The sequence below is a fragment of the Salvelinus sp. IW2-2015 genome, linkage group LG18 (genome assembly GCF_002910315.2).
Source record: "Salvelinus sp. IW2-2015 linkage group LG18, ASM291031v2, whole genome shotgun sequence".
Lineage (NCBI taxonomy): Eukaryota > Metazoa > Chordata > Actinopteri > Salmoniformes > Salmonidae > Salvelinus > Salvelinus sp. IW2-2015.
The window spans coordinates 12,486,611-12,512,843 of NC_036858.1; the positions used below are offsets into that span (position 1 = coordinate 12,486,611).

Genomic DNA, 26,233 nt, shown 5'->3' on the forward strand with positions numbered 1-26,233 from the left:
ACATTCTGTCCGCAGATGTGATGTCCGTATGTACCGATCCTGTGCAAGTGTTGTTACACGTGGTCTGCCACTGCGAGGACGATCAGCTGTCCGTCTTGTCTCCCTGTAGTGCCTCATGCCTCCTTGCAGCATGCTTGAGGCACGTTCACGCAGATGAGCAGGGACCCTGGGCATCTTTCTTTTGGTGTTTTTCAGAGTCAGTAGAAAGGCCTCTTTAGTTTTCATACCTGTGACCTTAATTGCCTCCGTCTGTAAGCTGTTAGTGTCTTAACAACCGTTCCACAGGTGCATGTTCATTAATTGTTTGTGGTTCATTTGAAAAAGCATGGGAAACAGTGTTTAAACCCTTTACAATGAAGATCTGTGAAATTATTTTGATTTTTACGAATTATCTTTGAAAGACAGGGTCCTGAAAAGGGGACTTTTTTGTTGAGTTTATGACTAGTCATTAAAGCAATTTTTTTTTTAAAATTGGTGGTTTTATGCCTCGTTCACGTGCTAGACTGGAACTCTGAAATATCAGACTTGCTGACTTGTTGAATGTGTCACGTGTATGACTACACCCAGTTAGCAAGTCTAAAATCTCAGAGTTTCCTAGTTACGACTAGCACATGAACGCGGCATATGTGCACACAATGCGATTGTGTTATCAAATTGTATTAGTCACATGTGCCAAATACAACAGGTGGTCAGTGAAATGCTTACTTACAAGCCCCTAACCAACAWCACAGTTTTAAAACAATACGAGTAAGAATAAGAAATAAAAGTAACAAGTAATTAAAGARCAGCAGTAAAATAACAATAGTGAGACTATACACAGGGGGGTACCGGTACAGAGTCAATGTGCGGGGGCACCGRTTAGTTGAGGTAATATGTACATGTTGGTAGAGTTATTAAAGTGACTAGGCATAGATGATAACAACAGTGAGTWGCAGTGGTGAAAAGGGGGGGCAATGCAAATAGTCTGGGTAGCCATTTGATTAGATGTTCAGGAGTCTTATGGCTTGGGGGTAGAAACTGTTTAGAAGCCTCTTGGACCTATATTTGGTGCTCCGGTACCGCTTTCCGTGCRGTAGCAGAGAGAACAGTCTATGACTAGGGTGGCTGGARMCTTTGACMATTTTTAGGGCCTTCCTCTGACACAGCCTGGTGTAGAGGTCCTGGATGGCAGGAAGCTTGGCCCCAGTGATGTACTGGGCCGTACGCACTACCCTCTGTAGTGCCTTGCGGTCGGAGGCCGAGCAGTTGCCATACCAGGCAGTGATGCAACCATTCAGGATACTCTCGATGGTGCAGCTGTAGAACCTTTTGAGGATCTGAGGACCCATGCCAAATATTTTCAGTCTCCTGAGGGGGAATATGTTTTGTCGTGCTCTCTTCACAACTGTCTTGGTGTGCTTGGACCGTGCAGTCATGAATGAACAATGAGTACAGGAGAGGACTGAGCTCGCACCCCTGAGGAGCCTGTGTTGGGGATCAGCGTAGCGGATGTGTTGTTACCTACCCTTACCACCTGGGGACGGCCCATCAGGAAGTCCAGGATCCAGTTGCAGAGGGAGGTGTTTAGTCCCAGGGACCTTAACTTATTGATGAGCTTTGTGGGCACTATGGTGTTGAACGCTGAGCTGTAGTCAATGAATAGCATTCTCACATAGGTGTTCCTTTTGTCCAGGTGGGAAAGGGCAGTGTGGAGTGTAATTGAGACTGCTTCATCTGTGGATCTGTTAGGGCGGTATGGAAATTGGAGTGGGTCTAGGGTTTCTGGGATAATGGTGTTGATGTGAGCCATGACCAGCCTTTCAAAGCACTTCATGGCTACAGNGGGCACTATGGTGTTGAACGCTGAGCTGTAGTCAATGAATAGCATTCTCACATAGGTGTTCCTTTTGTCCAGGTGGGAAAGGGCAGTGTGGAGTGTAATTGAGACTGCTTCATCTGTGGATCTGTTAGGGCGGTATGGAAATTGGAGTGGGTCTAGGGTTTCTGGGATAATGGTGTTGATGTGAGCCATGACCAGCCTTTCAAAGCACTTCATGGCTACAGACGTGAGTGCTATGGGTCGGTAGTCATTTAGGCAGGTTATCTTAGTGTTCTTGGGGACAGGCACTATGAGGGTCTGCTTGAAACATGTTGGTATTACAGACTCAGCCGGGGACAGGTTGAAAATGTCAGTGAAGACACAAGTTAGTAAGCACATGCTCGGAGTACACGTCCTGGTAATCCGTCTGGCTCTGCTGCCTTGTGAATGTTGACCTGTACATCAGCTGCAGAGCGTGATCACACAGTCTTCCGAAACAGTTGGTACTCTCATGCATGTTTCCGTGTTATTTTCTTTGAAGCGAGCATAGAAGTTGTTTAGCTCGTCTGGTAGGCTCATGTCACTGTGCAGCTCTCGGCTGTGCTTCCCTTTGTAGTCTGCAATAGTTTGCAAGCCCTGCCACATCCGACAAGCATCAGAGCCGGTGTAGTACAATTCGATCTTAGTCCTGTACTGMCGCTTTGCYTGCTTGATGGTTCGTAAGAGGGCATAGCGGGATTTCTTATAAGCTTCTGGGTTAGAGTCCCGCTCCTTGAAAGCGGCAGCTCTAGCCTTTAGCTCAGTGCGGATGTTGCGTGTAATCCATGGCTTCTGGTATGTACGTAAAGTCACTGTGGGGACGACGTYRTCGATGCACTTATTGATGAAGCCAATGACTGATGTGGTGTACTCCRGAACATATTCCAGTCTGTGCTAGCAAAACAGTTCTGTAGCTTAGCATCTGCGTCATCTGACCACTTTTTTAAACTGATCGAGTCACTGGTGCTTCCTGCTTTTGCTTGTAAGCAGGAATCAGGAGGATAGAATAATGGTCAGATTTGCCAAATGGAGGGCAAGGGAGAGATTTGTATGCGTCTCTGTGTGTGGAGTAAAGGTGGTCCGTTGTTTTTTCCCCCTCTGGTTGCACATTTAACATGCTGATAGAAATTTGGTTAGACGGATTTAAGCTCCCTGCATTAAAGTCCCCGGCTACTAGGAGCGCCGCCTCTGGGTGAGCGTTTTCCTGTTTGCTTATGGTGGAATACAGCTCATTCAGTGATGTCTTAGTGCCAGTATCAGTCTGTGGTGGTATGWAGACAGCTACGAAAAATAGATGAAATTCTCTCTAGGTAGATAGTGTGGTCTACAGCTTATCTTGAGATACTCTACCTCAGGCGAGCAAAACCTTGAGACTTCCTTAGATATCGTGCACCAGCTGTTATTTTCAAAAATATATWGTCCGCCGCCCCTCGTCTTACCAGACGCCGCTGTTCTGTTCAGCCACGACTCCGTGAAGCATAAGAGATTACAGTTTTGAATGTCCCATTGGTAGTTTAATCTTCCGCGTAGGTCCTCGATTTTATTTTCCTAAGATTGCACGTTTGCTAGCAGAATGGAAGGAAGTGGGGGTTTATTCAATCGCCGTCGAATTTTCAGAAGGCAGCTCGCCCTCTGGCCCCTTTTTCTCCGCCTTCTCTTCACACAAATGATGGGGATCTGGGCCTGTTCCCGGGGAAGCAGTAAAAAACTCAAGTCGGGCTCGTCGGACTCGTTAAAGGAAAAAGAGGATTCTGCTAGTCCGTGGTGAGTAATCGCAGTTCTGATGCACAGAAGTTATTTTCGGTCATAAGAGACGGTGGCAGCGACATTATGTACAAAATAAAATTAAATAAGTTACAAACAACGCAAAGACAAACATAAAAACCACAATYGGTTAGGAATACGTCAAACGTCAGCCTTGTTCTCCAGCGCCATCTTGCATCAATAAAGTAAAGTTTATTTTCTCTCTCATGTTGAGTTTCACATGAAAAGGCAATTTATGTTTGTAGCGCATTTATCCCTCCAGTGAGGCTTGACACATTAACTGTTTTCTATTTCCCCCCCATTTCAAAGAGAGGGATTAAACAATGTGCACCTAAAGCAGTTTCCACAGACATTTTGGGACATAYAGTACCAGTCAAAAGTTGACATCTACTCATTCAAGGTTTTTTCTTTATTTATTTACTATTTTATACATTGTAGGTTAACAGCGAAGACATCAACACTATTAAATAGCTCATATGGAATTATGTAGTAAGATGAAGTGTTAAATCAAAAAATATATTTTAGATTCTTCAAAGTAGCCACCCTTTGCCATGATGACAGCTTTGCACACATTCTTGCACATTCTCTGAACTAGCTTCACCTGGAATGCTTTTCCAACAGTCTTTAAGGAGTCCCCACATATGTTAAGCCCTTGTTGGCCACTTTTCCTTCTCTCTGCGGGTCAACTCATCCAAACCATCTCAATTGGATTGAGGTCGGGTGATTGTGGAGGCTAGGTCATCTGATGCAGCACTCCATCCCACTCCTTCTTGGTCAAATAGCCCTTACACAGCCTGAAAGTGTGTTGGTCATTGTCCTGTTGAAAAATTGTTAAAAAATAATGATAGTCCCACTGAGCGCAAGCAGATGGGATGGAGTATCGCTGCAGAATGCTGTGGTAGCCATGCTGGTTAAGTGTGCCTTGAAGATTTCCACCAGTCTAATGTCCATTGCTGGTGTTTCTTAGGCCAGCAAGTCTTCTTATTGGTGTCCTTTAGTAGTGGTTTCTTTGCAGCAATTCAACCACGAAGGCCTGATTTATGCAGTCTCCTCTGAACAGTTGATGTTGAGATTTGTTTTACTTGAACTCCGTGAAGCATTTATTTGGGCTGCAATTTCTGAGGCTGGTAACTAATGAACTTATCCTCTGCAGCAGAGGTAACTCTGTGTCTTCCTTTCCTGTGGTGGTTTCATCATAGTCAWTTYATCATAGCGCTTGATGGTTTTTGAAACTGCACTTGAAACTTTCAATGTTCCTGAAATGTTCCAGATTGACTGACCGCCATGTCTTAATAAGGATCGGACCCTTTTTTAAATTGGCCTAAAATGACATGCCCAAATCTAACTGCCTGGAGCTCAGGACCTGAAGCAAGAATATGTATATTCTTGATACCATTTGTAAGGAAACACTTTAGCTTGTGGAAATGTGAAATTAATGTAGGAAAATATATCACATTAGATCTGGTGTCACGAACCGGCTCAAAGTTCATAACAAAAAAGGGAGACAACATGGAGATAAGGAATAACAAAATATATTTATGAACTAAAGTAAACTAAATACAATTAACAATGGTGTGTGTGTCAGTAATCAGTAGTGTAAGTGAGTGGTTGCGTACATAAATGTGATAATGAGGGGTGTTGAAAGGTGCCAACGCGAACAGCCACATAAAAATGCCACACCAAAATCTATCAGTGCCTGCATGGAGAGAGTCTTCTCAATGAATGGGGAAGTGGTGCATTTATCCTGGGACACACCGCCCAGGTGTGTCCCATGTGCTGACGACCCTCCCAGCGCCGCTCACTGACATTCTATTAAGGAAAACAAGAGCAAAGAGAAAGAATTCGGCAGACAGAGTGGGAGGGTCCCCCCCCCCACATAAAACCGGGGACCAACAAGGACCCCGGAACACCATACCAATCACAAACCAATTGACCCAGCCTGCTTCCCAAATTGACCCAGCCTGCGTACCAAATCCATGAGGGGTACGTGTTCACACTTCCACTTGCCCCAGCAAACCTCAGCAACCTTTGCACACAAGAAGCARCCTTTAAGAGGAAAGAAGAAAACGAGACCAGAAGGGAACAGACAGGAGCAATAGAACAGGACAATACCAAACACAAAATAACAGTGGTCAGTCACGTGGACATTCACCCTGTCCACAAGTCGCTGAAAAGCAGGTGCATTACGCAGGCCAAAACTCAATCAAATAGGAGTACAGACCAGATGGTGTAATAAAGGCAGAGATTTCACATGCCCTACTCGTCAGTGGCACCTGCCAATAGCCCTTTAACAGGTCAAATTTGCTCACAAACTTAGCTGCTCCGACTTGATCAACGCAGTCCTCCATCCGAGGAAGAGGAAATTAATCTGGCTTAGTGACACTGTTTACCTTAYGGTAGTMYGTACAAAATCTGTTTGTCCCATCCAGTTTACTGACCAAGATACATGGAGAAGCCCAACTGGAAAAAGAAGGCTCTGCTATATCACTCTYCAGCATGTACCTGACCTTAGCATCCAGACAACGTAGTTTCTCTGAAGAAACTCTATAGAACCGCTGACGAATGGGGTCAGTATCTCCAACGTCAATAACGTGTTCTACTAAGTTTGTACGTGTAGGTGTATCAGAAAACAAACCTAGAAATCTCTGAATCAGACCGACCATCTCTTCCCATCCATCAACAGGTAGTTGAGCGAGAAGACTGCCTAAAATATCCAAGGTCTCTGAATTTCTCAATCTACCCTGCAGTATGCAATCGTTGGGACCAAGAACATCTTCCTCCCCATGCACAGACCTAGCATGACAAGAACCCAGCTAAATAACGGTATCAGCCAAAAGAACAGGTTTTCCGTCCTTTGTAGACTCCTCCCACTGTTCAGCATCAGAGGAACGTGCATAACAGGGTTTTAACACATTTACATGGCACAGTTGGTGTGCTTTTCTCCGTTCTGGAGTGGCAACTAGATAGTTTTGCTCAGTGCACTGACGCACAACCGTATATGGACCTTGAAACTTGGCTTGAAAAGGWGAACCAACAATTGGCAGCAGAGCAAGAACCTCAGTTCGAGGCTCAGTTCGCCGATCAAATATGCCCTTCATCCTCTCCTGTGAAGATAGCKTCTCTTTAGCCATTTCACCAGCGGCGTACAGGCGTTGCCAGAAATCACACACATAAGATAACAGGGACTGAGGGGGCTTGGGAGACTTCCAGTCATCCTGGAGAACAGATAGGGTGCGTGGACTTCTATGTCCAAACACAAGRTCATTTGGACTGAAACCCATGCTCTCCTGTGAAACCTCCCTAGCGGCTAACAGTAACCAAGGCAACCCCTCTTTCCCAATCCTTATCCATCTCAGTACAATAAGCTCCCAACAAAGACTTAAGTGTTTATTGGAAACGTTCCAGCGCTCCTTGACTTTGCATGTGATAGGCATTAGACAAAGYGTTTAATATGGAGCTGTTGGAGAACCTGACCAAACAGATTAGAGGTGAAATTAGATCCTTGATCACTCTGAATGACCTTAGGGATTCCAATCAGTGAGAGAAACTGAGTCAAAGCTTTTAGCACAGACTTAGTCGTGATCGACCAGAGAGGATAGGGAGCAGGAAACCTAGTGGTCTGACACATCAGTGAACAGGTAACTACTACCCTTTTTAGAACGAGGCAAAGGACCCACACAGTCAATAATCAGATACTCAAAAGGTTGGCTGAGTACAGGAATAGGAAAGTGGTACCGGCTTAATAGCTTGATTAGGTTTACCAGTTAATTGAAAGGTGTGAAGTTTTGATGAACTCAGAAACATTCCTCTTTAACCTAGGCCAAAAGATAATGTCCTAATATGCGATTGTAGGTTTTCCTCACACCCACATGTCCAGCAATGTCATTGTGGGAAGTTGTCAACACCAACTCACGACGCTTAACTGGTACAACAACCTGACTAATCACCTCCCCGAGAAAACAACTAACATGAGACACCGACTTTCTCATCAGGACATCCTCTTAGAGAAAATAGCCATGGGCGACATCTCCCAACTGTTCCACAGGCACAATTTGGTCACGCAACTCTTCTAATGTGGGGTCAGCCTGTTGCGCCTTGATTAGATCGGAGCAGGGTACAGACAACGGAATAACAGGGAAAGTAGTGACAGATTTCTTTGTCGCATTCTCGTTAGCCGGCGCAGTGACCAGGTCGCCACGGCTCATAGAACGCGTCACTGCACACAAAGAGAACACCTCTAGGAAACTCCACGCACTATCAGGAATCCCTACAAATGACGGCTTAGCGGAAACCTCTAGAGATGGAAACACGACAGGCCATATACGCTCACCACCCAAGTAAAATGTCRATACCCTCAATAGGCAACGAWGGCGCACCCCCGCAATAACCTCACCKTTCACCAGTCCACAATCCAACATCAGTTKATGCAATGGAACTGACAGTGTTTAAACCTATTCCCTGAATCAGTTTCAGCAGAGAAGGGTAACAGACTCCAACACAAACGATTCAGAGGCACCTGTGTCTCTCAGGATCTTCACTTGCACTAGGTGCTTACTTCCTAACAGACACAAAACCCTCCGTAAAGAAAGGTAAACAGTCCGGGTCAATATGGACTTTCACATGCCCCTGGGCATGAGACAATGTGTCAGGAGTGAACTRATGTGGAACAGGCGCAGCTAATGCCGTAGGCTTAGATTTAACGTAAGCGCACATACTGAATTTACCCTTAGCCCTGAGAACCGGACATTCGTTTTTCCAATGACCCAAACCTTGACAGTAGTGACACTCTTGACCAAAGTCAGCTTTACCACGCTCAACCCTAGTTGAATGAAACTCTGGCCGTGAACCAAAGTATCTCGTGAGCGAGGCCCAAATCTCTCAGAACGCCCCCACTCACTCCGAATACAGGGCTCTGCAAAGACACTTTTGAGAGTCAAAACATATTYGTCCGCCAAAACCGCACCTTCAGCGACAGTCTTTACTTTTCGTTCATGTACGTGGCTATATGATCAGGGATTGTGTCCTTAAATTGCTCTAACATAATCAGATCACACAGCCCTTGGAAAGTCATAGCTGCAGAGGCGGAACACCAGCGATTAAACTGTAAAGAACTCTCACGCAAACGCAACATGAGTCTGTTTATTATCCCTTTTTAAAGTTCTAAATCGTTGGCAGTAAGCCTGTAACACAGCCATTTTAACCTTATCATAACTGACACTGTCGGCTATACTAAGAGCTGAATATGCTTCCTGCGCTTTACCAGTCAACACACACTGCAACATTAAAGTGCGGTAAGTCGCTCTGGATAAGAGCGTCTGCTAAATGACTTAAATGTAAATGTCAGAATCCAGCGAACTCCTAGCGTCAGCAACACGATCAAACAACAAAAAGAATGTCTCAGGGTATTTCCTCATTAAATTTAGGCAACAACCGTAAGTTCAACAATATCAAATGTGTCCGGGGCACAACCAAAAGAGGAACAACCCCTAGGTAAATCTGGGTTACCTTCCCAGAGCAAACTCAACCCTGAGAGCTTTCCTTCCCTAACCAGCTCTAGCCGCTCTTGTTGCAGCTTGATTTTTAGCACACTCCAAATCCTGTTTAAAGGATAGCACTGAGATGCAGTGCCTTAGACCGCTGCGCCACTCGGAAGACTGCGTGAATCAGGCCTTCGTGGTTGAATTGCTGCAAAGAAACCACTGCTAAAGGACACCAATAATAAGAAGAGACTTGCATGTGCCAAGAAACACGAGCAATTGACATTAGACCAGTGGTAATCTGTCCTTTGGTCTGATGAGTCCAAATGTGAGATGTTTGGTTCCRACCGCCGTGTCTTTGTGAGACGCAGAGTAGGTGAAAGGATGATCTCCGCATGCTGTGTAAGGGCTATTTGAAAAAGAAGKAGATGGAGTGCTGCATCAGATGACCTGGCCTCCACAATCACCCAACCTCAACCCAATTGAGATGGTTTGGGATGAGTTGAACCGCAAAGTGAAGGAAAATCAGTGCTCAGCATGTGGGAACTCCTTCAAAACTGTTGGAAAAGCATTCCTCATGAAGCTGGTTCAGAGATTGGCAAGAGTGTGCAAAGCTGTCATCAAGGCAAAGGGTGGCTACTTTGAAGAATCTAAAATATAAATATATTTTGATTTGTTTAAACACTTTTTTTGGTTACTACATGATTCCGTGTGTGTTATTTCATAGTTTTGATGTCTTCACTATTATTCTACAATGTAGAAAATAGTAAAAATAAAGAAAAACCCTGGAATGAAAAAGTTGAATGTCTCAACTTTTAACAGGTACTGTACATTTTGAAGTATTCAGATATGTTTTATTTGAATAGACAAATATATAGTTGAATATTGGAAAGTATTTAGAAATACACTTGGAAAGTATTGGCATGTATTTGAAAACACTGAAAAATACTGACTCAAATGAACTTATATGCATTTAACCATGGTATTTGAAAATACTATCAAATAGTAAGCTATTTATAGGAAATTATTAGAAAATACTTCCAATAGTAGTAGATTCGGGCCACATTATTTGAAAATAGTCAAATACACAGAAAATAACTATTAAATAATAATCAAATACACATGTATTGAACCCGGGCCTGTTGTGTGTGTGTGTACCGAGCATCCATCCGTGTGTGTGTGTGTACTGTTCGTTGTAGAACTGCAGTATGTTCTCCTCATACAGCGGGGTCATGAGCTGACGGATCATGGTCTGGGGCTTCTCCCTCTTGTCCAGCCCCAGCATACTCACATGGGCTACCAGCCTACAGCACAGATAGCCATGATGCACACCTTGCCCTTAATGTTGTCTGTTATCTTCTACACTCAGAGGGGGGGGTGACTGTGTGTGAACTCTGAACATGCTTCCAGGCCACTCATACAACAAATTAACTAACTTTATGAATGGTTTAAATGAGGAAGGGACTAAAAACAGCACACATGCAACCTCAAGTCATAATGTCAGCAGTCATATGCTATGACTCATTTTCCACTACGGCAAGAGCAAGTTCACTTCTGTGGTTCAACGGTTGACTGTCGACATGGTTTCGAGGGCAAAATGGACCATGACACACAATACTGGAATCACCTRCACGGCCTCCACAGACAGCAGGCCATTCTCCCAGGCGTTCAACACCTCCAAGATGGCTGCAGGTGTGCTGAGGCAGATTTCGTGCCACTTCATTTGACTGACACACACAGCGGTACAAAACAATCAGTACAGCTTCAGGAAAACAATGAGTCATGCCAATAGCTAGATTTCTAGGAGGGAMAAGAGAAGGTGCAGAAAGGACTCACTGGTTTAAATTACACTCATAAAAAAAGAAATAAAAATTGAACAYGGGGAACAACATTTTAACCATAGCATGGGCTTGTTCCTTCCTCTTTTTTCACCCAGCAGCTGAGAAACACTGAATGCCAGTCTGATTCTGACCCTAGAGTGAAAGATCACTCACACTAGCTTCATCTCAGTGGCATTGCWCTCCACCTTGCCAGACTCCATCCTAAAACAGGGGTGGTCTGGGTTCAGGGTCTTGCTCTCCTCCGGCATGCAGGTCTGCAGCCATGTCTCAAAGGGGTCTCCTCCGAGGGGCTGATGTCCGACCGGATCACCTTGAGGCGTCGCAACATAGATTCATATCATATAATAATAGGGAGTGGGGGACATAACATCCATTTATATGACCAGGTTCTGACCATAACACTTATGTTACATGAATCATACTACACATCATATAAATGTGGCAAAGACGCTTGCAGCTGTGCCACTCAGACAGCACAAGGCAGAAAGCTATTGTTTGTTTGTCCACCTAGTGGTGTTGTGCTGAAAGAGTAGGACAATGATGCAAACTCTTCAGGATAAGTGKAATTGTTATTTGGCATGGACAGGAGGGACCTGATCCTAGATCAGCTCTCCTGCTCTGTGACACTTTATGAATAGTGACCTACATCCCTATGATAGATAGAATTAGTACTAGTTGTGAGACCAACCTCTGATCCRTAGGTCTGCACCCCGTGACACTGCATGAGGAAGGATATGTCGAACAGCAGGGCTCGCACCGAGGCCGACTTGGCAGCAACGAGATAGAACAAATAGTGCCCAATGTCAATATCAAATCGGTTTCAACAACTCCCACACTCAGCATGTCGTCAACATTAATGTMAAATCTCATTCAAAAAGTCCCATACTCAGTAACACGAACTGTGAAACATTCTTAACTCATGTACTCACATCTTTCTCCACTGATGTGCTTCAGAAACTCATTCAGCCTGAAGAGCAAAGACAGAGCATCAATAAATCATCTCCTGCAAACATTATGTCCCTCTTCCTTCATTTGGACATTCCCATTTGGACTTTAAAGCCACAATCCGTAATTAGTTTTTCAACCAAAACGGCAGCCCCGCCACTTGGTTTGCTATTAAGCTGAGGAATGGGGCTGGAGTAACCAATACCAAATTACAGATTGTATCTTTAAGACTCTCCACAGTAACATCATTTGAGTCTGTCAATACAGTGGATTGAACTGTGCTAATGGACTTTAATATAATACATGTCAGTGGCTTTATGTCTGTCTCACTTGATGAACATCCGGGCAAAGGATTTGAGTTTTCCCGTGGCTGCGATATGCAGACAGGAGGGGGTCCAGGCTTTTTCCAGACAGCATGTGTCCCAGCACAGCCAGCATGTGTCCCAGCAAAGCCAGCATGTGTCCCAGCACAGCCAGCATGTGTCCCAGCACAGCCAGCAGGCCCTCTGGAAACTTGGGAGTGGTCTGCATCCACCATCTAACACAGGGGTGTCAAACTCATTCCACGGAGGGCCTAGTGTCTGCAGGTTTTTGGTTTTTCCTTTCAATAAAGCCCTAGAAAACCAGGTGTGGGGAGTTCCTAACTAATTAGTGATGTTAATTCATCAATCAAGTACAAGGGAGGAGCGAAAACCCGCAGACACTCGGCCCCCCGTGGAATGAGTTTGACACCTGTGATCTAACACAACAGGGGAAGACAGATACAGTGATGACAGTGTGATATGGCTTCATAACAAGGTGAAATAACAGACTTATTATCATCAGTACTAATCCAGGTATATAGTAGCGGGTAAAAGTCAGTGTTGTGTTTATTAGAACACACCGTAGCATTTTGCAATGGATCTCCTGGTGAACAACATGACCCTGCTGACTGTAAGGCTGTGTAGGGTTGGCATGGGGAGAAGGAGGACCTTGAGGATGTTGGTGACGGTGGGCTCGGCTGGATGTTGGCATTTTCTGCAGTCTTCAGCTGTGGGGAGTACTCCCTGTCCTCACCCCTGAAGAAAAGGTTACACACGAGAGAGAGAGGAGAGAGAGGAGAGAGAGAGAGAGAGAAGAGAGAGAAATACACTGACAGACMGACAGTGATGTAGTGATAGGAATGTGTGAAAGGGGGAGACAGAWTGAAAGATATTAGTGCCAAACTTGATGTATTTATACTGTATCATTCTCTTCTAGTGATGTTACACATCTGAAGGTGCAGGATGGCTACCTGTACGTACCGTTTAGAAGTGAGGTTGGTCGTGTTGGAGTCYGACAGGGGACCCAGCTTATTGCACTCCTGCAGTCAGAGCTGTAAAAAAAACAGACATGGAGCGAAAAGCTTGTCAGACACTGTACAACCTGTCATTCGTGTTATAAACGCATGTGTAAGGGATAATCAACAACGGGCTATGGATTCTAGGGAAAATAATGAAGGACGTGGAAGGTGTGTTTCACAACGTGCTAGCGGAGAGGAACTGACCTCTGTCATGATGTTGGCCTGTGGGTAAGGTTTATGACCCCCCCCATAAATACCTTTCTCCCTTCCCTCTCTCTTGACTCGACTGAGGGACTCTTGAATAGCCTTTGTTAAACATAGAGAGTCTGGGAACATCAAACAAGTGGAGGGAAAGGAACCATATTTCAGTAATAGAACCAGTTGAAAATATGCATTGGTACTTAATGAATATGATGTCAGTTCGGTTGTCATCTGAGACATTATGACTGATGACAGGACGACATAACTATAATGTGTAGACTTTCCCAGATACAGTTTATCAGATTCACATGGAATTGTTGTGCAATTTAAATGCAATTTAAATGAAACTATTTGTGAAAAGATTAAATGTACATTTTAGCTTCCAAATGAGAGAATTGGGTTTTCATAAGATTAGAGCTCTGCTCAATCAGTGGCCCGCCCCTGTGAAGAGACATGGGTTATAAACTATGAAACACACCCTTCTCTCCCTCCACTATATAAGCCCTTGACGAAAATGTAACCTCCTGTTCTGGGTACATTAGGGCGACGGTCCGATGTCAGAAGGATTCAGATAATAACTACAGAACGAAGCCAACCTCAGTGTGAGCTTTGGTTGCGAATGGTATGAACTTTGAACTCTTATTCGCTATAGAAGTGATACCTCCTAGCCGTTGAGTTAGCAGCGGCCGCTGTAAACGTGGGCTAGGAGAGGACAGACAGAGTATCCCGTCTACCACACAACGACGACACTACAACGTTTCCCGGTCACCACCAGAGACACTCTTCAAAGGACAAATGACTCTGTTGGGCAACACAGCCTTCCATCTACCACCAATCTATTAAAGCGCAGCTCAGAGTAAATTTTTATTGCATGTTCCTTTTCCAAATGGGCGGTAATTTAGAATGCATAGGATATTGTATTTACGATAGCACAGCTTCTCCCTTTGTTCTTCAGTCTTCCCGCTCTTTCACTCAAACCCAACCTCCTTTTCTTTGTGTAACCAGCTATCATATCTGTTCCGTCCGCTAGGGACGTTTTCCTTTATGACATAATTTGTAATCAAGGTATGATTCATTCTGTGTATATGTAATTMTGTGTGATTAGTTAGGTATTTAGTAAATAAATAATTAAACCCAATGTTGTATTGCTGATTCAACTTGTTAGCCAGGGTTCGTGAAGATAACCAAGAATYTACAACTTTCAGATGAGACTGAAATAAGGTGACGATTAATATTGACTGCTATTGAKGTAAAATATTACTAGGTCTTTAAGAGTTTATTCRGAAGATAACTGCTCTATAAATATTATTTYGTGGTGCCCCGACTTTCTASTTAATTACATTTACATGATTAGCTCAATCAGGTAATATTAATTACAGAGAAAGGATTTTATAGAATAGCATGTCATATCACTTAATCCGGCATAGYCAAAGACACRACACCTCTTACAGAGTTGCATTATTTTCCAGAGAACGCATAGAGCCCTGAGTTGAAGGGTGGTAGATAGCCTACCGGTTAAGAGCGTTGGGCCAGTAACTGAAAGGTCGCTAGGTAGAACCCCCGAGCCAGCAAGGTGGAAAAATCTGAGGTTCTGCCCTTGAGCAAGGCAGTTAACCCCCAACAACAACTGCTTCCCAGGTGCCGATSACATGGAGGTTGATTAAGGCAGCCCTCCAYACCTCTCTGATTCAGAGGGGTTGGGTTAAATGCAGAAGACACATTTCGGTTGAATGCATTAACTTGCGCAACTGACTAGGTATCCCCTTTCCCTTGATTATCCCTTTTATACCATGGCTATAAATAAACACAGTTTTGCCACTAGAGATGTGTTCATTTGCAGGTAGAAATGTGTTGAGCATCCACTGAAGAAGCTAGCACGTTTACTAGATAGCTACATTAGTTGCCTTGGTAACCAACAAACAGACTTGCTATTTAGCTAACCAAACCATCAGTCCTAACTTGCTATTATGAAAATCGAATTCAACAATGTTTGAAATTAGACTTTTGCTTTCAAAAGCAGCTCACACATGGATCATGTAAGCAATAACTATAACCATTGAATTCTACCGTGCTTTATAGGGAAATAATGCACGCTCTAGCATGCCCTTCAAGCCAATCAGAAAYGAGTATTCAACAATGCCATGGCATAAAACATGATACCATGCTTCTTATGTTCTGGATCACTCACTTGCATCGCTGGTTAGCCTTGTCCAGCAGTGGTGTGAGCTTCAGCAGGTACTCAAAGGCAATGTTCACGTCGTCCATGAAGTCCTGCTGCAGATTGACAGAGACTAGACCAGCAGTATTCACTAGCCTACATTCATTTAATTCAGTGGTGATTTGAGTAATATGACCAAWGTATTTTTTACTGGTAAATAAACTTGAAACAGACATTATAACCATTGATTGYTATGGATGTCAAGAGAATAACTCAGCACTATACCTGTACTGTACCTTCTCTGAGGAGAACCTAGGTGGRGATCTAGAGATGAGAAATGGTTCACGGGCTCCAATGAAAAGAAAATCTTTTGCCTGCTCCAAGGAAAATAAAACATTCACATACTGTAACTATCCRGCCTTCATTGTAAGAAGTACCTTGAGGATGGTGAAGGCGGTCCACTTAAGCTCTTCAGTGCCCTCTGGTGACTATGAGGCCAGTGAAACACGTCTTCAGATCTCCAACACAAAGAGTGGCGCAGGGATACGCTGCACAGGGGAACGCACCACAGTTGGGGGGGGTCAATATTCCACTTCAATTCAGTCAATTCAGGAAGTAAACTGAATTACAATTTTTCCTCAATTTAAAGTGAAACTCGCATATGCTTTGCATAYGTTAACTCTAGACCAGGGGTTCTTAAACCTTTTCAGCTCAAGAACCCAAATTATAAATTGACCGTCYTCCCGTGACCCAAATTAAGAATAAATAGTGTGTGATTATAGATTTATTCTCACTACTCGAGATCCACCTCTCACATGGCCAGGGCCCACTTTGGGTMCCRACCAATATTTAAGAAACCGTGCTCTAGACCAATCAAGGCTCACCTGCATCCTCTTGATCATCATCAGCTGTTCCACCAGTGGCTGGATCTCCCCCGTCAGGTTCATGGTTCCTTCCAGCATGATGAAGGCGTGGACCGAGAGGAACGACGAGTGGTGCAGGGGGTCGGGTCGGACTGTTCCAAAAGTATCCTAGGAATACTGAGGGGGAAGATATGTCAGATGATTATAAAAAAAACAGCCATTGTGACTTCAATTATTGTTTACAAAGGCAATGGCTTGTGCTCCAAAAGTGCTACATTCTCACCTCTTCACCAATGAAATAAACTCCTCCAGCTTGCCTCTCAGTGTCTGATTGGTTAGACTGCTGAGGCCCTCTGTCACTTTGAGAAAAGCTTGCTCCACATTGRTCCAGGAGGCTTTTGAATCATATCAGAGGAAAAGCAGAAAATCGGTATAAGACAAAAGTAAGATTTATCCTACTAACTGAAAGAATACACATACAATGGACGGAGCCAAACCCTCAGATATGATGTGGAGTTAAACATACCAATAAAATCCATTCAATCAAATGCCACAACAACAATATTAATATTTTGTTGTCATTTCAGGTTGATCAAAAGAATATGCAGCCAAGCACAGGTAGTGATAGGAAAATCCCTTAGAAGATTCCATGGCTGCTGACTGACCTTGGTTCTCCAGGCATGCGATGTGGACCAGGGCCCTGTTCTTGGTGCTGTTCACCAGGTCCCTTAGCCTCTCCTGGCAGGCCCTCAGGCTGGCTTCTGTGCTGGCCGACGGGCCCCAGCTCCCTGAGCCTCTCGCAGTACCAGGCACAGCCTGTCAGCAACCACACTACCATGCGAATTGAGGTTTGGGATTATTCTGCAGATTATTTTTCAATATCAAAAGGTGACTTGACATCAGAAATGCACTCACTCTCTTTAGCGCTGAGAAAATGATTCGACCAGCAGACTCATACCGAATAGTACTTTAACCATATTTAATAACAAATGATGAATAGAAGGTATGTCATCTTTGTCAGGTTGCAACTCTTTATATGCAGAGCCAGAATGAAACATTTTCCAGGGCTAACACCAATGCCCAATTTAAAGGAAGGACTAAAGAAAGGATGCGCACCTGAGACGGTGGGAGCACATGTCCAGAATCTACAACAGGGACTTCACGCAGAACTCTCTGGAGAAATCATCAAACTTGGGAACAAACATTTGTCAGATAAATTGTCATCCAATGAAAGTATGCATGTCTAGTAGCGGTCAGACAGTTGGTATTAGCCAGAGAGATATAAAAAGATGGCCAAACTCACCTTACTGATGGCTAAGAGTACACTTGAATAAGACACCATCTGAGGAAAGACATTTCCATTTGTAATTATTGTGCATAATAAATCAAGCACACTAGCTAATCTTGAACACTGCCTTTCCTACTATGTGCAGAATATGAAGATGAACCCTTTAATATCGCTACAACCAAAGAATACAGATCATATATGTCTAAAAATCGTTGAAATTGTTGCATGTTGCGTTTACATTTTTGTTCAGTGTAATTACTTATTTCTATACAGAAATAAATAAAATACTTCACCAGAAAGCATGACTTAGCCACAAAGGAATCRAGGATCATTAGCTTCTTTAAAAAAATAGATGTGGATTGTTTCAAATCACAAGCTCATAGACCAATGCCTTTTTGGGAAGCCCGCAATATGGGCACATTAATTTCTGTCCATGCATATATTAATTACAGTAATTTACCATTCTCATTCTCGGAGTGGAAACGTTGTATGCAGAGTTTCCAACCTGCTACACTTGGTTTTGGTTTATTTCATAACAATAATTTACTAGATGTGTCCATTTTTTCATTGACTTTTGTTCGGAGTGCGCCATGTGAGCAATGAGCATGTGTCTAGTTTCTCTGTCCTGATGAGGGGGGGAGCTGTGCGCCTGAGCATGCATAGAACCAGTGGTGTAAATTACTTAAGTAAAAATACTTTGAAGAACCACTTAAGTACTTTTTTTGAGTATCTGTACTTTACTATTTATATTTGACAACTTTACCACTTTCCTAAAGAAAATAATGTACTTTTTACTCCATACATTTTCCCTGACACCTAAAAGTACTCGTTACATTTTCAATGCCTTGCAGCACAGGAAAATGGTCCAATTCACACACTTATCAAGAGAACATCCCTGCCGCCTCTAATGTGGAGGACTCACTAAACACAAATGCTTTATTTGTAAATTATGTCTGAGTGTTGGAGTGTACCCCTGGCTATCTTATAAATAAATAAAAACTAGAGAATTGTGTCGTCTGGTTGGCTTAATATAAGGAATAAGAAACAATCTATATTTTTACTTGTACTTTTGATACTTAAGTATATTTTAGAAATTACATTTACTTTTGATAATTAAGAATATTTCAAACCAAATACTTTTAGACTTTTACTCTAGTAGTATTTTACTGGGCGACTTTCACTTTTACTTGAGTCATTTTCTATTAAGGTATCTTCACTTTTACTCAAGTATGACAATTGAGTACTTTTTCCACCACTGCATAGAACTACCTGGCATGCTGCGCAGAAATGTAGGAAAGTGTTTTTTTAATTTTTTTACATCCATTGCAAATGATAATATATTAAAACTATAGTTCCTCACAGTAAGCTATTTGAAATATATTTCCATCAAACTCCCCCTCCATAATCACCAATCCTCAGTGTGAAAGAGCAATGCTGCATTGTCCTATAGGCTACGAGATAACGTATTTAGCCGACAACGGATCACAATGTGTCCTTACCGTAGAGGCTGATGATCTCGCATTAGTTGACTTTTAACTTCTTGATTTTTATCATTTTAAGTCAGATTTGTATGATTAACCACGTGACAACGACTTTGAGAAACAAAAACGTTATTAATGAAATGAAAGTGTTCCACGAAAATGCGTATATTAAAATCAGAACGGGCAAGCGGAACTGTAGAAATTGTAGGATAAATTGTAGCCTAAGCTTAATCAAACTCGAAACTCACTGCGCCGCCTATGAAGTCTTTATAAAATAATTGCCACCACGTTTCCATGGTCGGATTTTCCCTATAGGCTACTTTGAATAAAGGTAAAACATGCCTCATAAATAAAACATTCAGGTTTCAAACAATTAAGTATGTTTTCAAAATGCATACTGCCCCCAGCTCTCATTGTAAAGTGGTGGGTGATGCGCTGTTAGCTTGTTGCCTGCACTGAAATGGTAAATAACTCGTTGAGAAATAACAATACTAGGTATTTTTAATCATGCACCAAAACTGTTTTTATCACGCGATTGCATTTAGAAGTGTTGCGCAATGAATGAGGTTATAAAAGCGCACGTTTTACTCCAGCAGCAACCAGTTCAGGAGCTGCAGGAGAAATCGCGCTCAAAACAGGCTCTGTATACTGTGGGCTGATAGTTGTGTTGGATAAAAATACACACAGCGCAATTTAATTCCACCACATTATGCAAATTAACCTATAGACCAATAAGCATGATGGTCAAATGTATTTCAATGCACTGGTATTTCCAGCAATAAATATAAAAAGCATTCTTTTGAAATAGGATTTTTTGGGGCCGCCAACAGTAAGTTTTATCAGCTTTTCAAACCCTGGTCTGTGTGATGGTGGGAGTGCTGTGTGAATGTGTGGGGATGGTGGGAGTGCTGTGTGAATGTGTGGGGATGGTGGGAGTGCTGTGTGAATGTGTGGGGATGGGAGTGCTGTGTGAATGTGTGGGGATGGTGGGAGTGCTGTGTGAATGTGTGGGGGATGGTGGGAGTGCTGTGTGAATGTGTGGGGATGGTGGGAGTGCTGTGTGAATGTGTGGGGATGGTGGGAGTGCTGTGTGAATGTGTGGGGATGCTGAGAAGTTTGTGTCTTGTGTTAAGCAATGTGTGCGTTGTGTGGTATGTGTGTGCACATGCAGGTGGCAAGGGCACAAGGTTGGACGTATTATTTGTCTCTCTAGGCTTAATAAGTTGGGCTACTGAATACAACATACCTGTGATATATACAGCCAAAATGTTACTAATTGGTAAATAGTAACTCTGCTTTTTGTTCACAAAAATCCCAGTTATATCTACTCTGTTACCACCCCYGGTGAGTGTATTTTACTTTTATTTGAATAATCTCTGTGTTCTACATCAGCCCTGAAAATATAACAACATGACCACTGTATCTTGAGATATTGGACATAAAGTGTTGAATTTTGAACACCTCCCTCTGCAACAAGATTCTGGTCTTCCTGACAGGCCGCCCCCAGGCGGTAAGGGTAGGCAATAACACATCCGCCACCCTGACCATCAACACAGGGGCCTCTCAGGGTGTGTGCTTAGTCCCCTCCTGTACTCCCTGTTCCACGACTGTGTGGCCACGAACGACTCCGACATCAAGTTTGCTGATGACACGACGATGGTAGGACTGATCACCGACGACAATGAGAGAGCCTATAAGGAGGAGGTCAGAGACCTGGCAGTGTGGTGCCAGGACAACAACTTTTTCCTCAACGTCAGCAAGACAAAGGAGCTGATCGTGGACTACAGGAAACGGAGAAACGAGCACGCCCCCATCCACATCAATGGAGCTGTACTGGAGCGGGTCAAGACCAAGTTCCTCGGTGACCACATCACTAAGGAATTAACATAGTCTACACACAGCCACACAATTGTGAAGAGGGCACGACAGCACCTCTTCCCCCTCAGGAGGCTAAAAATGATTTAGCATGGGCCCTCAGATCCTCAAATAGTTCTACAGCTGCACCATTGAGAGCATCTTGACTGGCTGCGTCATTGCTTGGTACAGCAACTGTAAGACACCCAATTGCAAGGTGCTACAGAGGGTGGTGAATATAGCCCAGCTCATCACTGGGGCTGAGCTCCCTGCCATCCATAACCTTTATATAAGGCAGTGTCTGAGGAAGGCCTCAAAGACTCCAGCCATCCAAGCCATAGATTGTTCTCTTTGCTACCGAACAGCAAGCGGTACCAGTGCACCAAGTCTGGAACCAACAGGATCCTAAACAGCTTCTACCCCCAAGCCTCAAGACTGCCAAATAGCTAATAAAATGGCTACCTGGACTACCTGCATTGACCCTTTTTAACTAACTCTTTTGCACTGACTATGCACACACTGGACTCTACCCACACATATACTTACACCCCAACACACACACAATGCTGCTACTACTGCTCCACATAGGCTGCTGCTGCTTCTACAGCTCAGTCTTATCTATCCTGTTAGCTAGTCACTTTACCCCTACCTATATGTACATATCTACCTCAGTTACCTCGTACCCCTGCACATCGACTCGGTACTGGTACTCCCTGTATATAGGACATGTTATTTTTACTCATTATTCACTGTGTATTTATTTCTTGTGTCACTATTTATATTTTTATTTTATCTTTAACTCTGCATTATTGGAAAAGGACCCGAAAGAAAGTATTTCCCTGTTGGTCTACACCTGTGGTTCGGAAGCGTGTAAGAAATACAATTTTATTTGGAATTTAAGATTCCAGACAGGTGATTTGGTTTCTTATTGACATGGGAATCATTGACCTGTCCGCTAACTTTTTTAACTTTTCTGATCACTTGAAAATAATATATCTCATAGCAAGTCCTAGCTCTTGATCGTGACTTAATTACATTACACATAAGTCATTGGAGGAAAGCCTCTTTGTAAGGGGGAGTTTTATAAAGTGCCCCAAACACCTGGTTTTGTAGGCACAAGGACCTTATCTTTCATATCAGCGAGAAATAATAATTAAAAAACCGAAACGTTAAATTGATACACAATTTTATATGGTTACGGTTAGCGTTCCCACACTGCCATCTCCATGTCACATCGCGTGTTAATTTGTGCTAATTAGCTATTTGAAATGCTCTGAACACCTGTGTGTAACGGAAGGCCGCCAGAAACGTGGTTACTGAAAAATACTGTTTGCTGCAACTGGGATAAAGCTGGTTAAAACAGTGTACAAAGTATGTATTTTGCATTTGTGAAATTATTTTGATGTGATACGAAAGGCATCGCAAGTGAGAATCGATTCACTTTTAGATGGAGTATTTTTGGCTGTCAGAGTATCTCTGAAAGGGACAAAGACCACCTTATCTTGACCTAAATAAGTAATATCCTCGTGAAAAAGTGTTCTGTGTTCCTGAAAAGCTGCTCTATAACACGGGATACAATACGAGAACAAAACTGACCACGCTACCAACGCAATGTCCCCTCAGAATCCTTAGTTGCGGTCGAAGCTAACAGATAGCAGTTCGTCCACACCCTACCGACATCTTTACTTTGGTGAGAAGTCGCTTTTCACTATTTGGCGAGTAACAACAGTATATTGAAGCCATCAATAAACAAAATTCTGGAAAGGTCATGCTTAAGAACTTAGAGAAAACTATAACGCCATGTAATTTACCAGAGCTATTATGCATCATGCACATAACGTTAATAGTATGATACTACCGTACCCAGAGTTCCTTTCTAGATAGCTTTTTGTTGTTCACCGTGTAGACTGTTTGCAGGAAAGTTGTTCACGTATTGCAATGTACATTTGAGACATATCTAGTAACAACAACGACCAGCTAGCAAGCTGTCTTCCCCAGCAAAGTAGTTAACGTAGCAGTTTACCGTTTTAGCTTGCAACGAGAGCCTTGACGTACTCAATGTGAAGACTATGTTACGTAGCTAGCTAGATAAATAACCAGTTAAATAAATACTTACATGAAACGTCGACAATGTATGAATATAATAGATAAATGTAGCCTAATGTTGGATTTACAAGACAATGAACGCCAACTTTTTTTAACTACGAGAAAAACATCGTATACAGTGATTGGTCAAGAGAAACAGTTTTGATGAAACAACAGTCCCATTGGTTACTTTCGTTCAAACCGACCATTTTCGCCACAAGATGTCACCCCTTTCACACTTATGTTGAGCTCCTTTGCCACAATTTAGCTGAGAACTTGGAACGCGAACAAATCTTCAGAGGATAAGTTAGGTGTAGAATAACAATACAGCTGATATTGATACACAATTACTAATTTAATGGTTTAACATATGACACTGAAAATGCCACAATAGGTCTACTGCCCCCCTTCCCCCCTTCAGGGGGTGTTTTGAATATACCGCCAATAGACCATGACTAGTTAAATTCATGTTGGAAAACCTAAGAACAACAAGTGTTATCTGACATGTTACATAATGTAACTATACCACATTAGATTACCAAAGAGAATAAATTACGTGAGAAAGAATTGAATTCTTATGTAATAGGGCCATTCATTTTTTGGGGTTCTCAGTAAGGTACTTGTCTGTAGCAATGGGGACCTGTCACTGTGTGTCTCCAGTTTCACTTGTCTTTGTCAGCAGCAATGTCCTCTGTGTGCCCGTCTCAGGCGCCATATTAGAGTTCTGCCAATGGCCCATCCTTAAGTGCCCTTAGTGACCATACAAACCATTGGAGTTGAAAGGTAGTGACGTGCATTCCATTAAATGCAGGACGCTGAAACTCCATTTGACTGGCAATCTTGAGTGTTACTGGCTACTTTTAGCATATATTAGCTTGTGCCATACTAGACTATTTTATTCTCAACATGATACCATGTCATCATGATTATCACTAATAGGGTAATAACATCAGTCCTATCATGACTATGTTTTGAAAGTGGAGCTCCCACACAAGTGAGGTGTCCTGCGAGGTCAGGTTTCCCTGGTTGTTGTTGTGCCTGGCTTAAAAGGGCATAGCCAAATACAGGTTGGACGAGATGCTGTCTCCCCGAACACCCCACGCCTCCAACCCAGCCTGTCTTTGTGTGGATGTTCTTTTCCCCAGAGCCCCCCTCCACAATGGCCCCCATTCTGCCTTACACAGGAGACTCTGTCTCGGCCGGAGAAGGGCCTGTGTCCAATTGGGACACAGTGATATCAGTAATAGAAAGATGCTACTCCTGCTGGCATGGATGGAGAGAAGGGAGAGGTGGATGGAGGGCTAAAGAGATGAGAATCAAATCCCTGCTCTCTCCTAGTGAAAGGGCTATTAGAGCAGTTGATGACAGATGCCAGTTCCCTCCCAGACAGACCAAAGAGCTGCTGGTCTTTTCTCATGACTTCACCACACAGGGAAATATACTAGGCTAAGATAGAGCTAACTAAAGTTATTCAAGAAACCATTGATACTGAATTTCATTGTGATAAAGTTGGCCAATGCTTCTCATGTTAGAATACATTGATAATGTTTTTCTACCTTGGTGCAAAGCCCCTGGATTCAGGGCTATGTTTACCATGTAGTAATGTTGGCTTTATAAAGATTAGGCCTAATTGTGATGCAAATGTACATATGATAATAATCCATCTTGCCTTCTGGCATCAAACACTGTTCACAAGGTGGTGGATTTGCAGTGGAAGAATGTTCTATTAATGTATTTAAAAGCGGAGGTAGGCTGATTGAATAGCTAGAGACCTCCGAGCTAAAAGTCTATCACTCAGTGATATCATCTTGGTAACTAATAGCGAGTACTTTGAGCAATGAAAGCGGCCGGAGAGCCGTACAGCTTGACACGGTAGTGCTTTATATAGCCCCTTCAACACGACTGCCCATCGTTTTACTGTCACCAAGAGCCGCTGCCAGAGCCCCAGCCATTGGGAGTATGATGTTGAGGCTAATTAGCCTATATGGCAGGCTCACAGAGAGCATGGCTGACTGTACGGTAATGTACTACACACTCTGGCTCCCATAGTCAGTCAGTCTCCTCTCTTGAAAGGAATGTGTGTGTTGTTGGGTTGTTCCTTGTTTCATAGTATGTGAATGAAAGCCSCCAGCTGGCCGGGGCGTGTGTGGATATGCTAACTTGGACTACAGAAGGGGCTGACATTCCCTTGKGGGTCATCCTCACTCTTTCAGCAAAATAGTAGGAATTTGAGTGCATTAATGGTCAAAACCTGATTACATATTTTCTGGGTGCCTCAAAAACAGGGGAGAAACATATAAAGGGGAGGGCCAGGCAGGCACACATTGGGGAGTAGGTCTCAGTGTATGGTTCCCCAGCTGCGGGCTATTTTTTCTTGGCCGGGGTGGTCACGTGGCAGGCAGCAGCCTCCGCATGATAATTACAGTTTTCCTCAATTGTTTACAAGCATTTTTTTGGAACAATTGTCAATTTTCGAAACAGAGTTCACAAGACACAGAACTCTGGGGCCTTGTGCAAAACAGTAAATGCGTTTTCAAAATGTAGTTGCCTTCTCAAAACATAAATACAAGTAGATTCATCAAAAGAACACTACTACCTGCAAAAAGATTAACGCAACCATACTTTTATCGAGTCGAAGCAGACAAAACAAAGTTAATCTGTCTTAAAAAATCCCAGTAAATCAAAACATTTTCTTTGCAGTCACTAAATGATGACCAAATTTGGAAGTACAACTATCCAAATCAGGGCCGGCTCTAGTTTCCCCACCCCAATTTCTATCAGAACTCAGGATAAGACCCAGATGCAGACAGCTAGAGTCAGATGTTTATTGACTCAAACAGGGAGCAGGCAAAAGACAAAGGCAGGCAGAGGTCAGTAATCCAGAGCAGAGTCAATAAGGCACAAAACAGCAGGCAGGCTCAGGACAGGCAGAGGTTCACAAACGGGTCAGAGTCAGGCAGGTACAGAACGGCAGGCAGACTCGGGGTCAGGGCAGGCAGAATGGTCAGAACCGAGGAAACAGAACTTGAGCAAGCAGGGAGACAGGAAACACACTGGTAAGACCTGAWAAGACAAACTGGCAACAGACAAACAGAGAACACAGCTATAAAWACACTGG

The 26,233-nt window shown here is 43.2% G+C and overlaps 1 pseudogene; it reads right to left on the reverse strand.

Moving 5' to 3' along the window:
- LOC111977610 (mediator of RNA polymerase II transcription subunit 24-like) overlaps nucleotides 1-23,284 on the reverse strand; it is a 29,848-nt pseudogene extending 6,564 nt beyond the window's left edge.
- Between the last annotated feature and the right edge of the window lie 2,949 nt (nucleotides 23,285-26,233).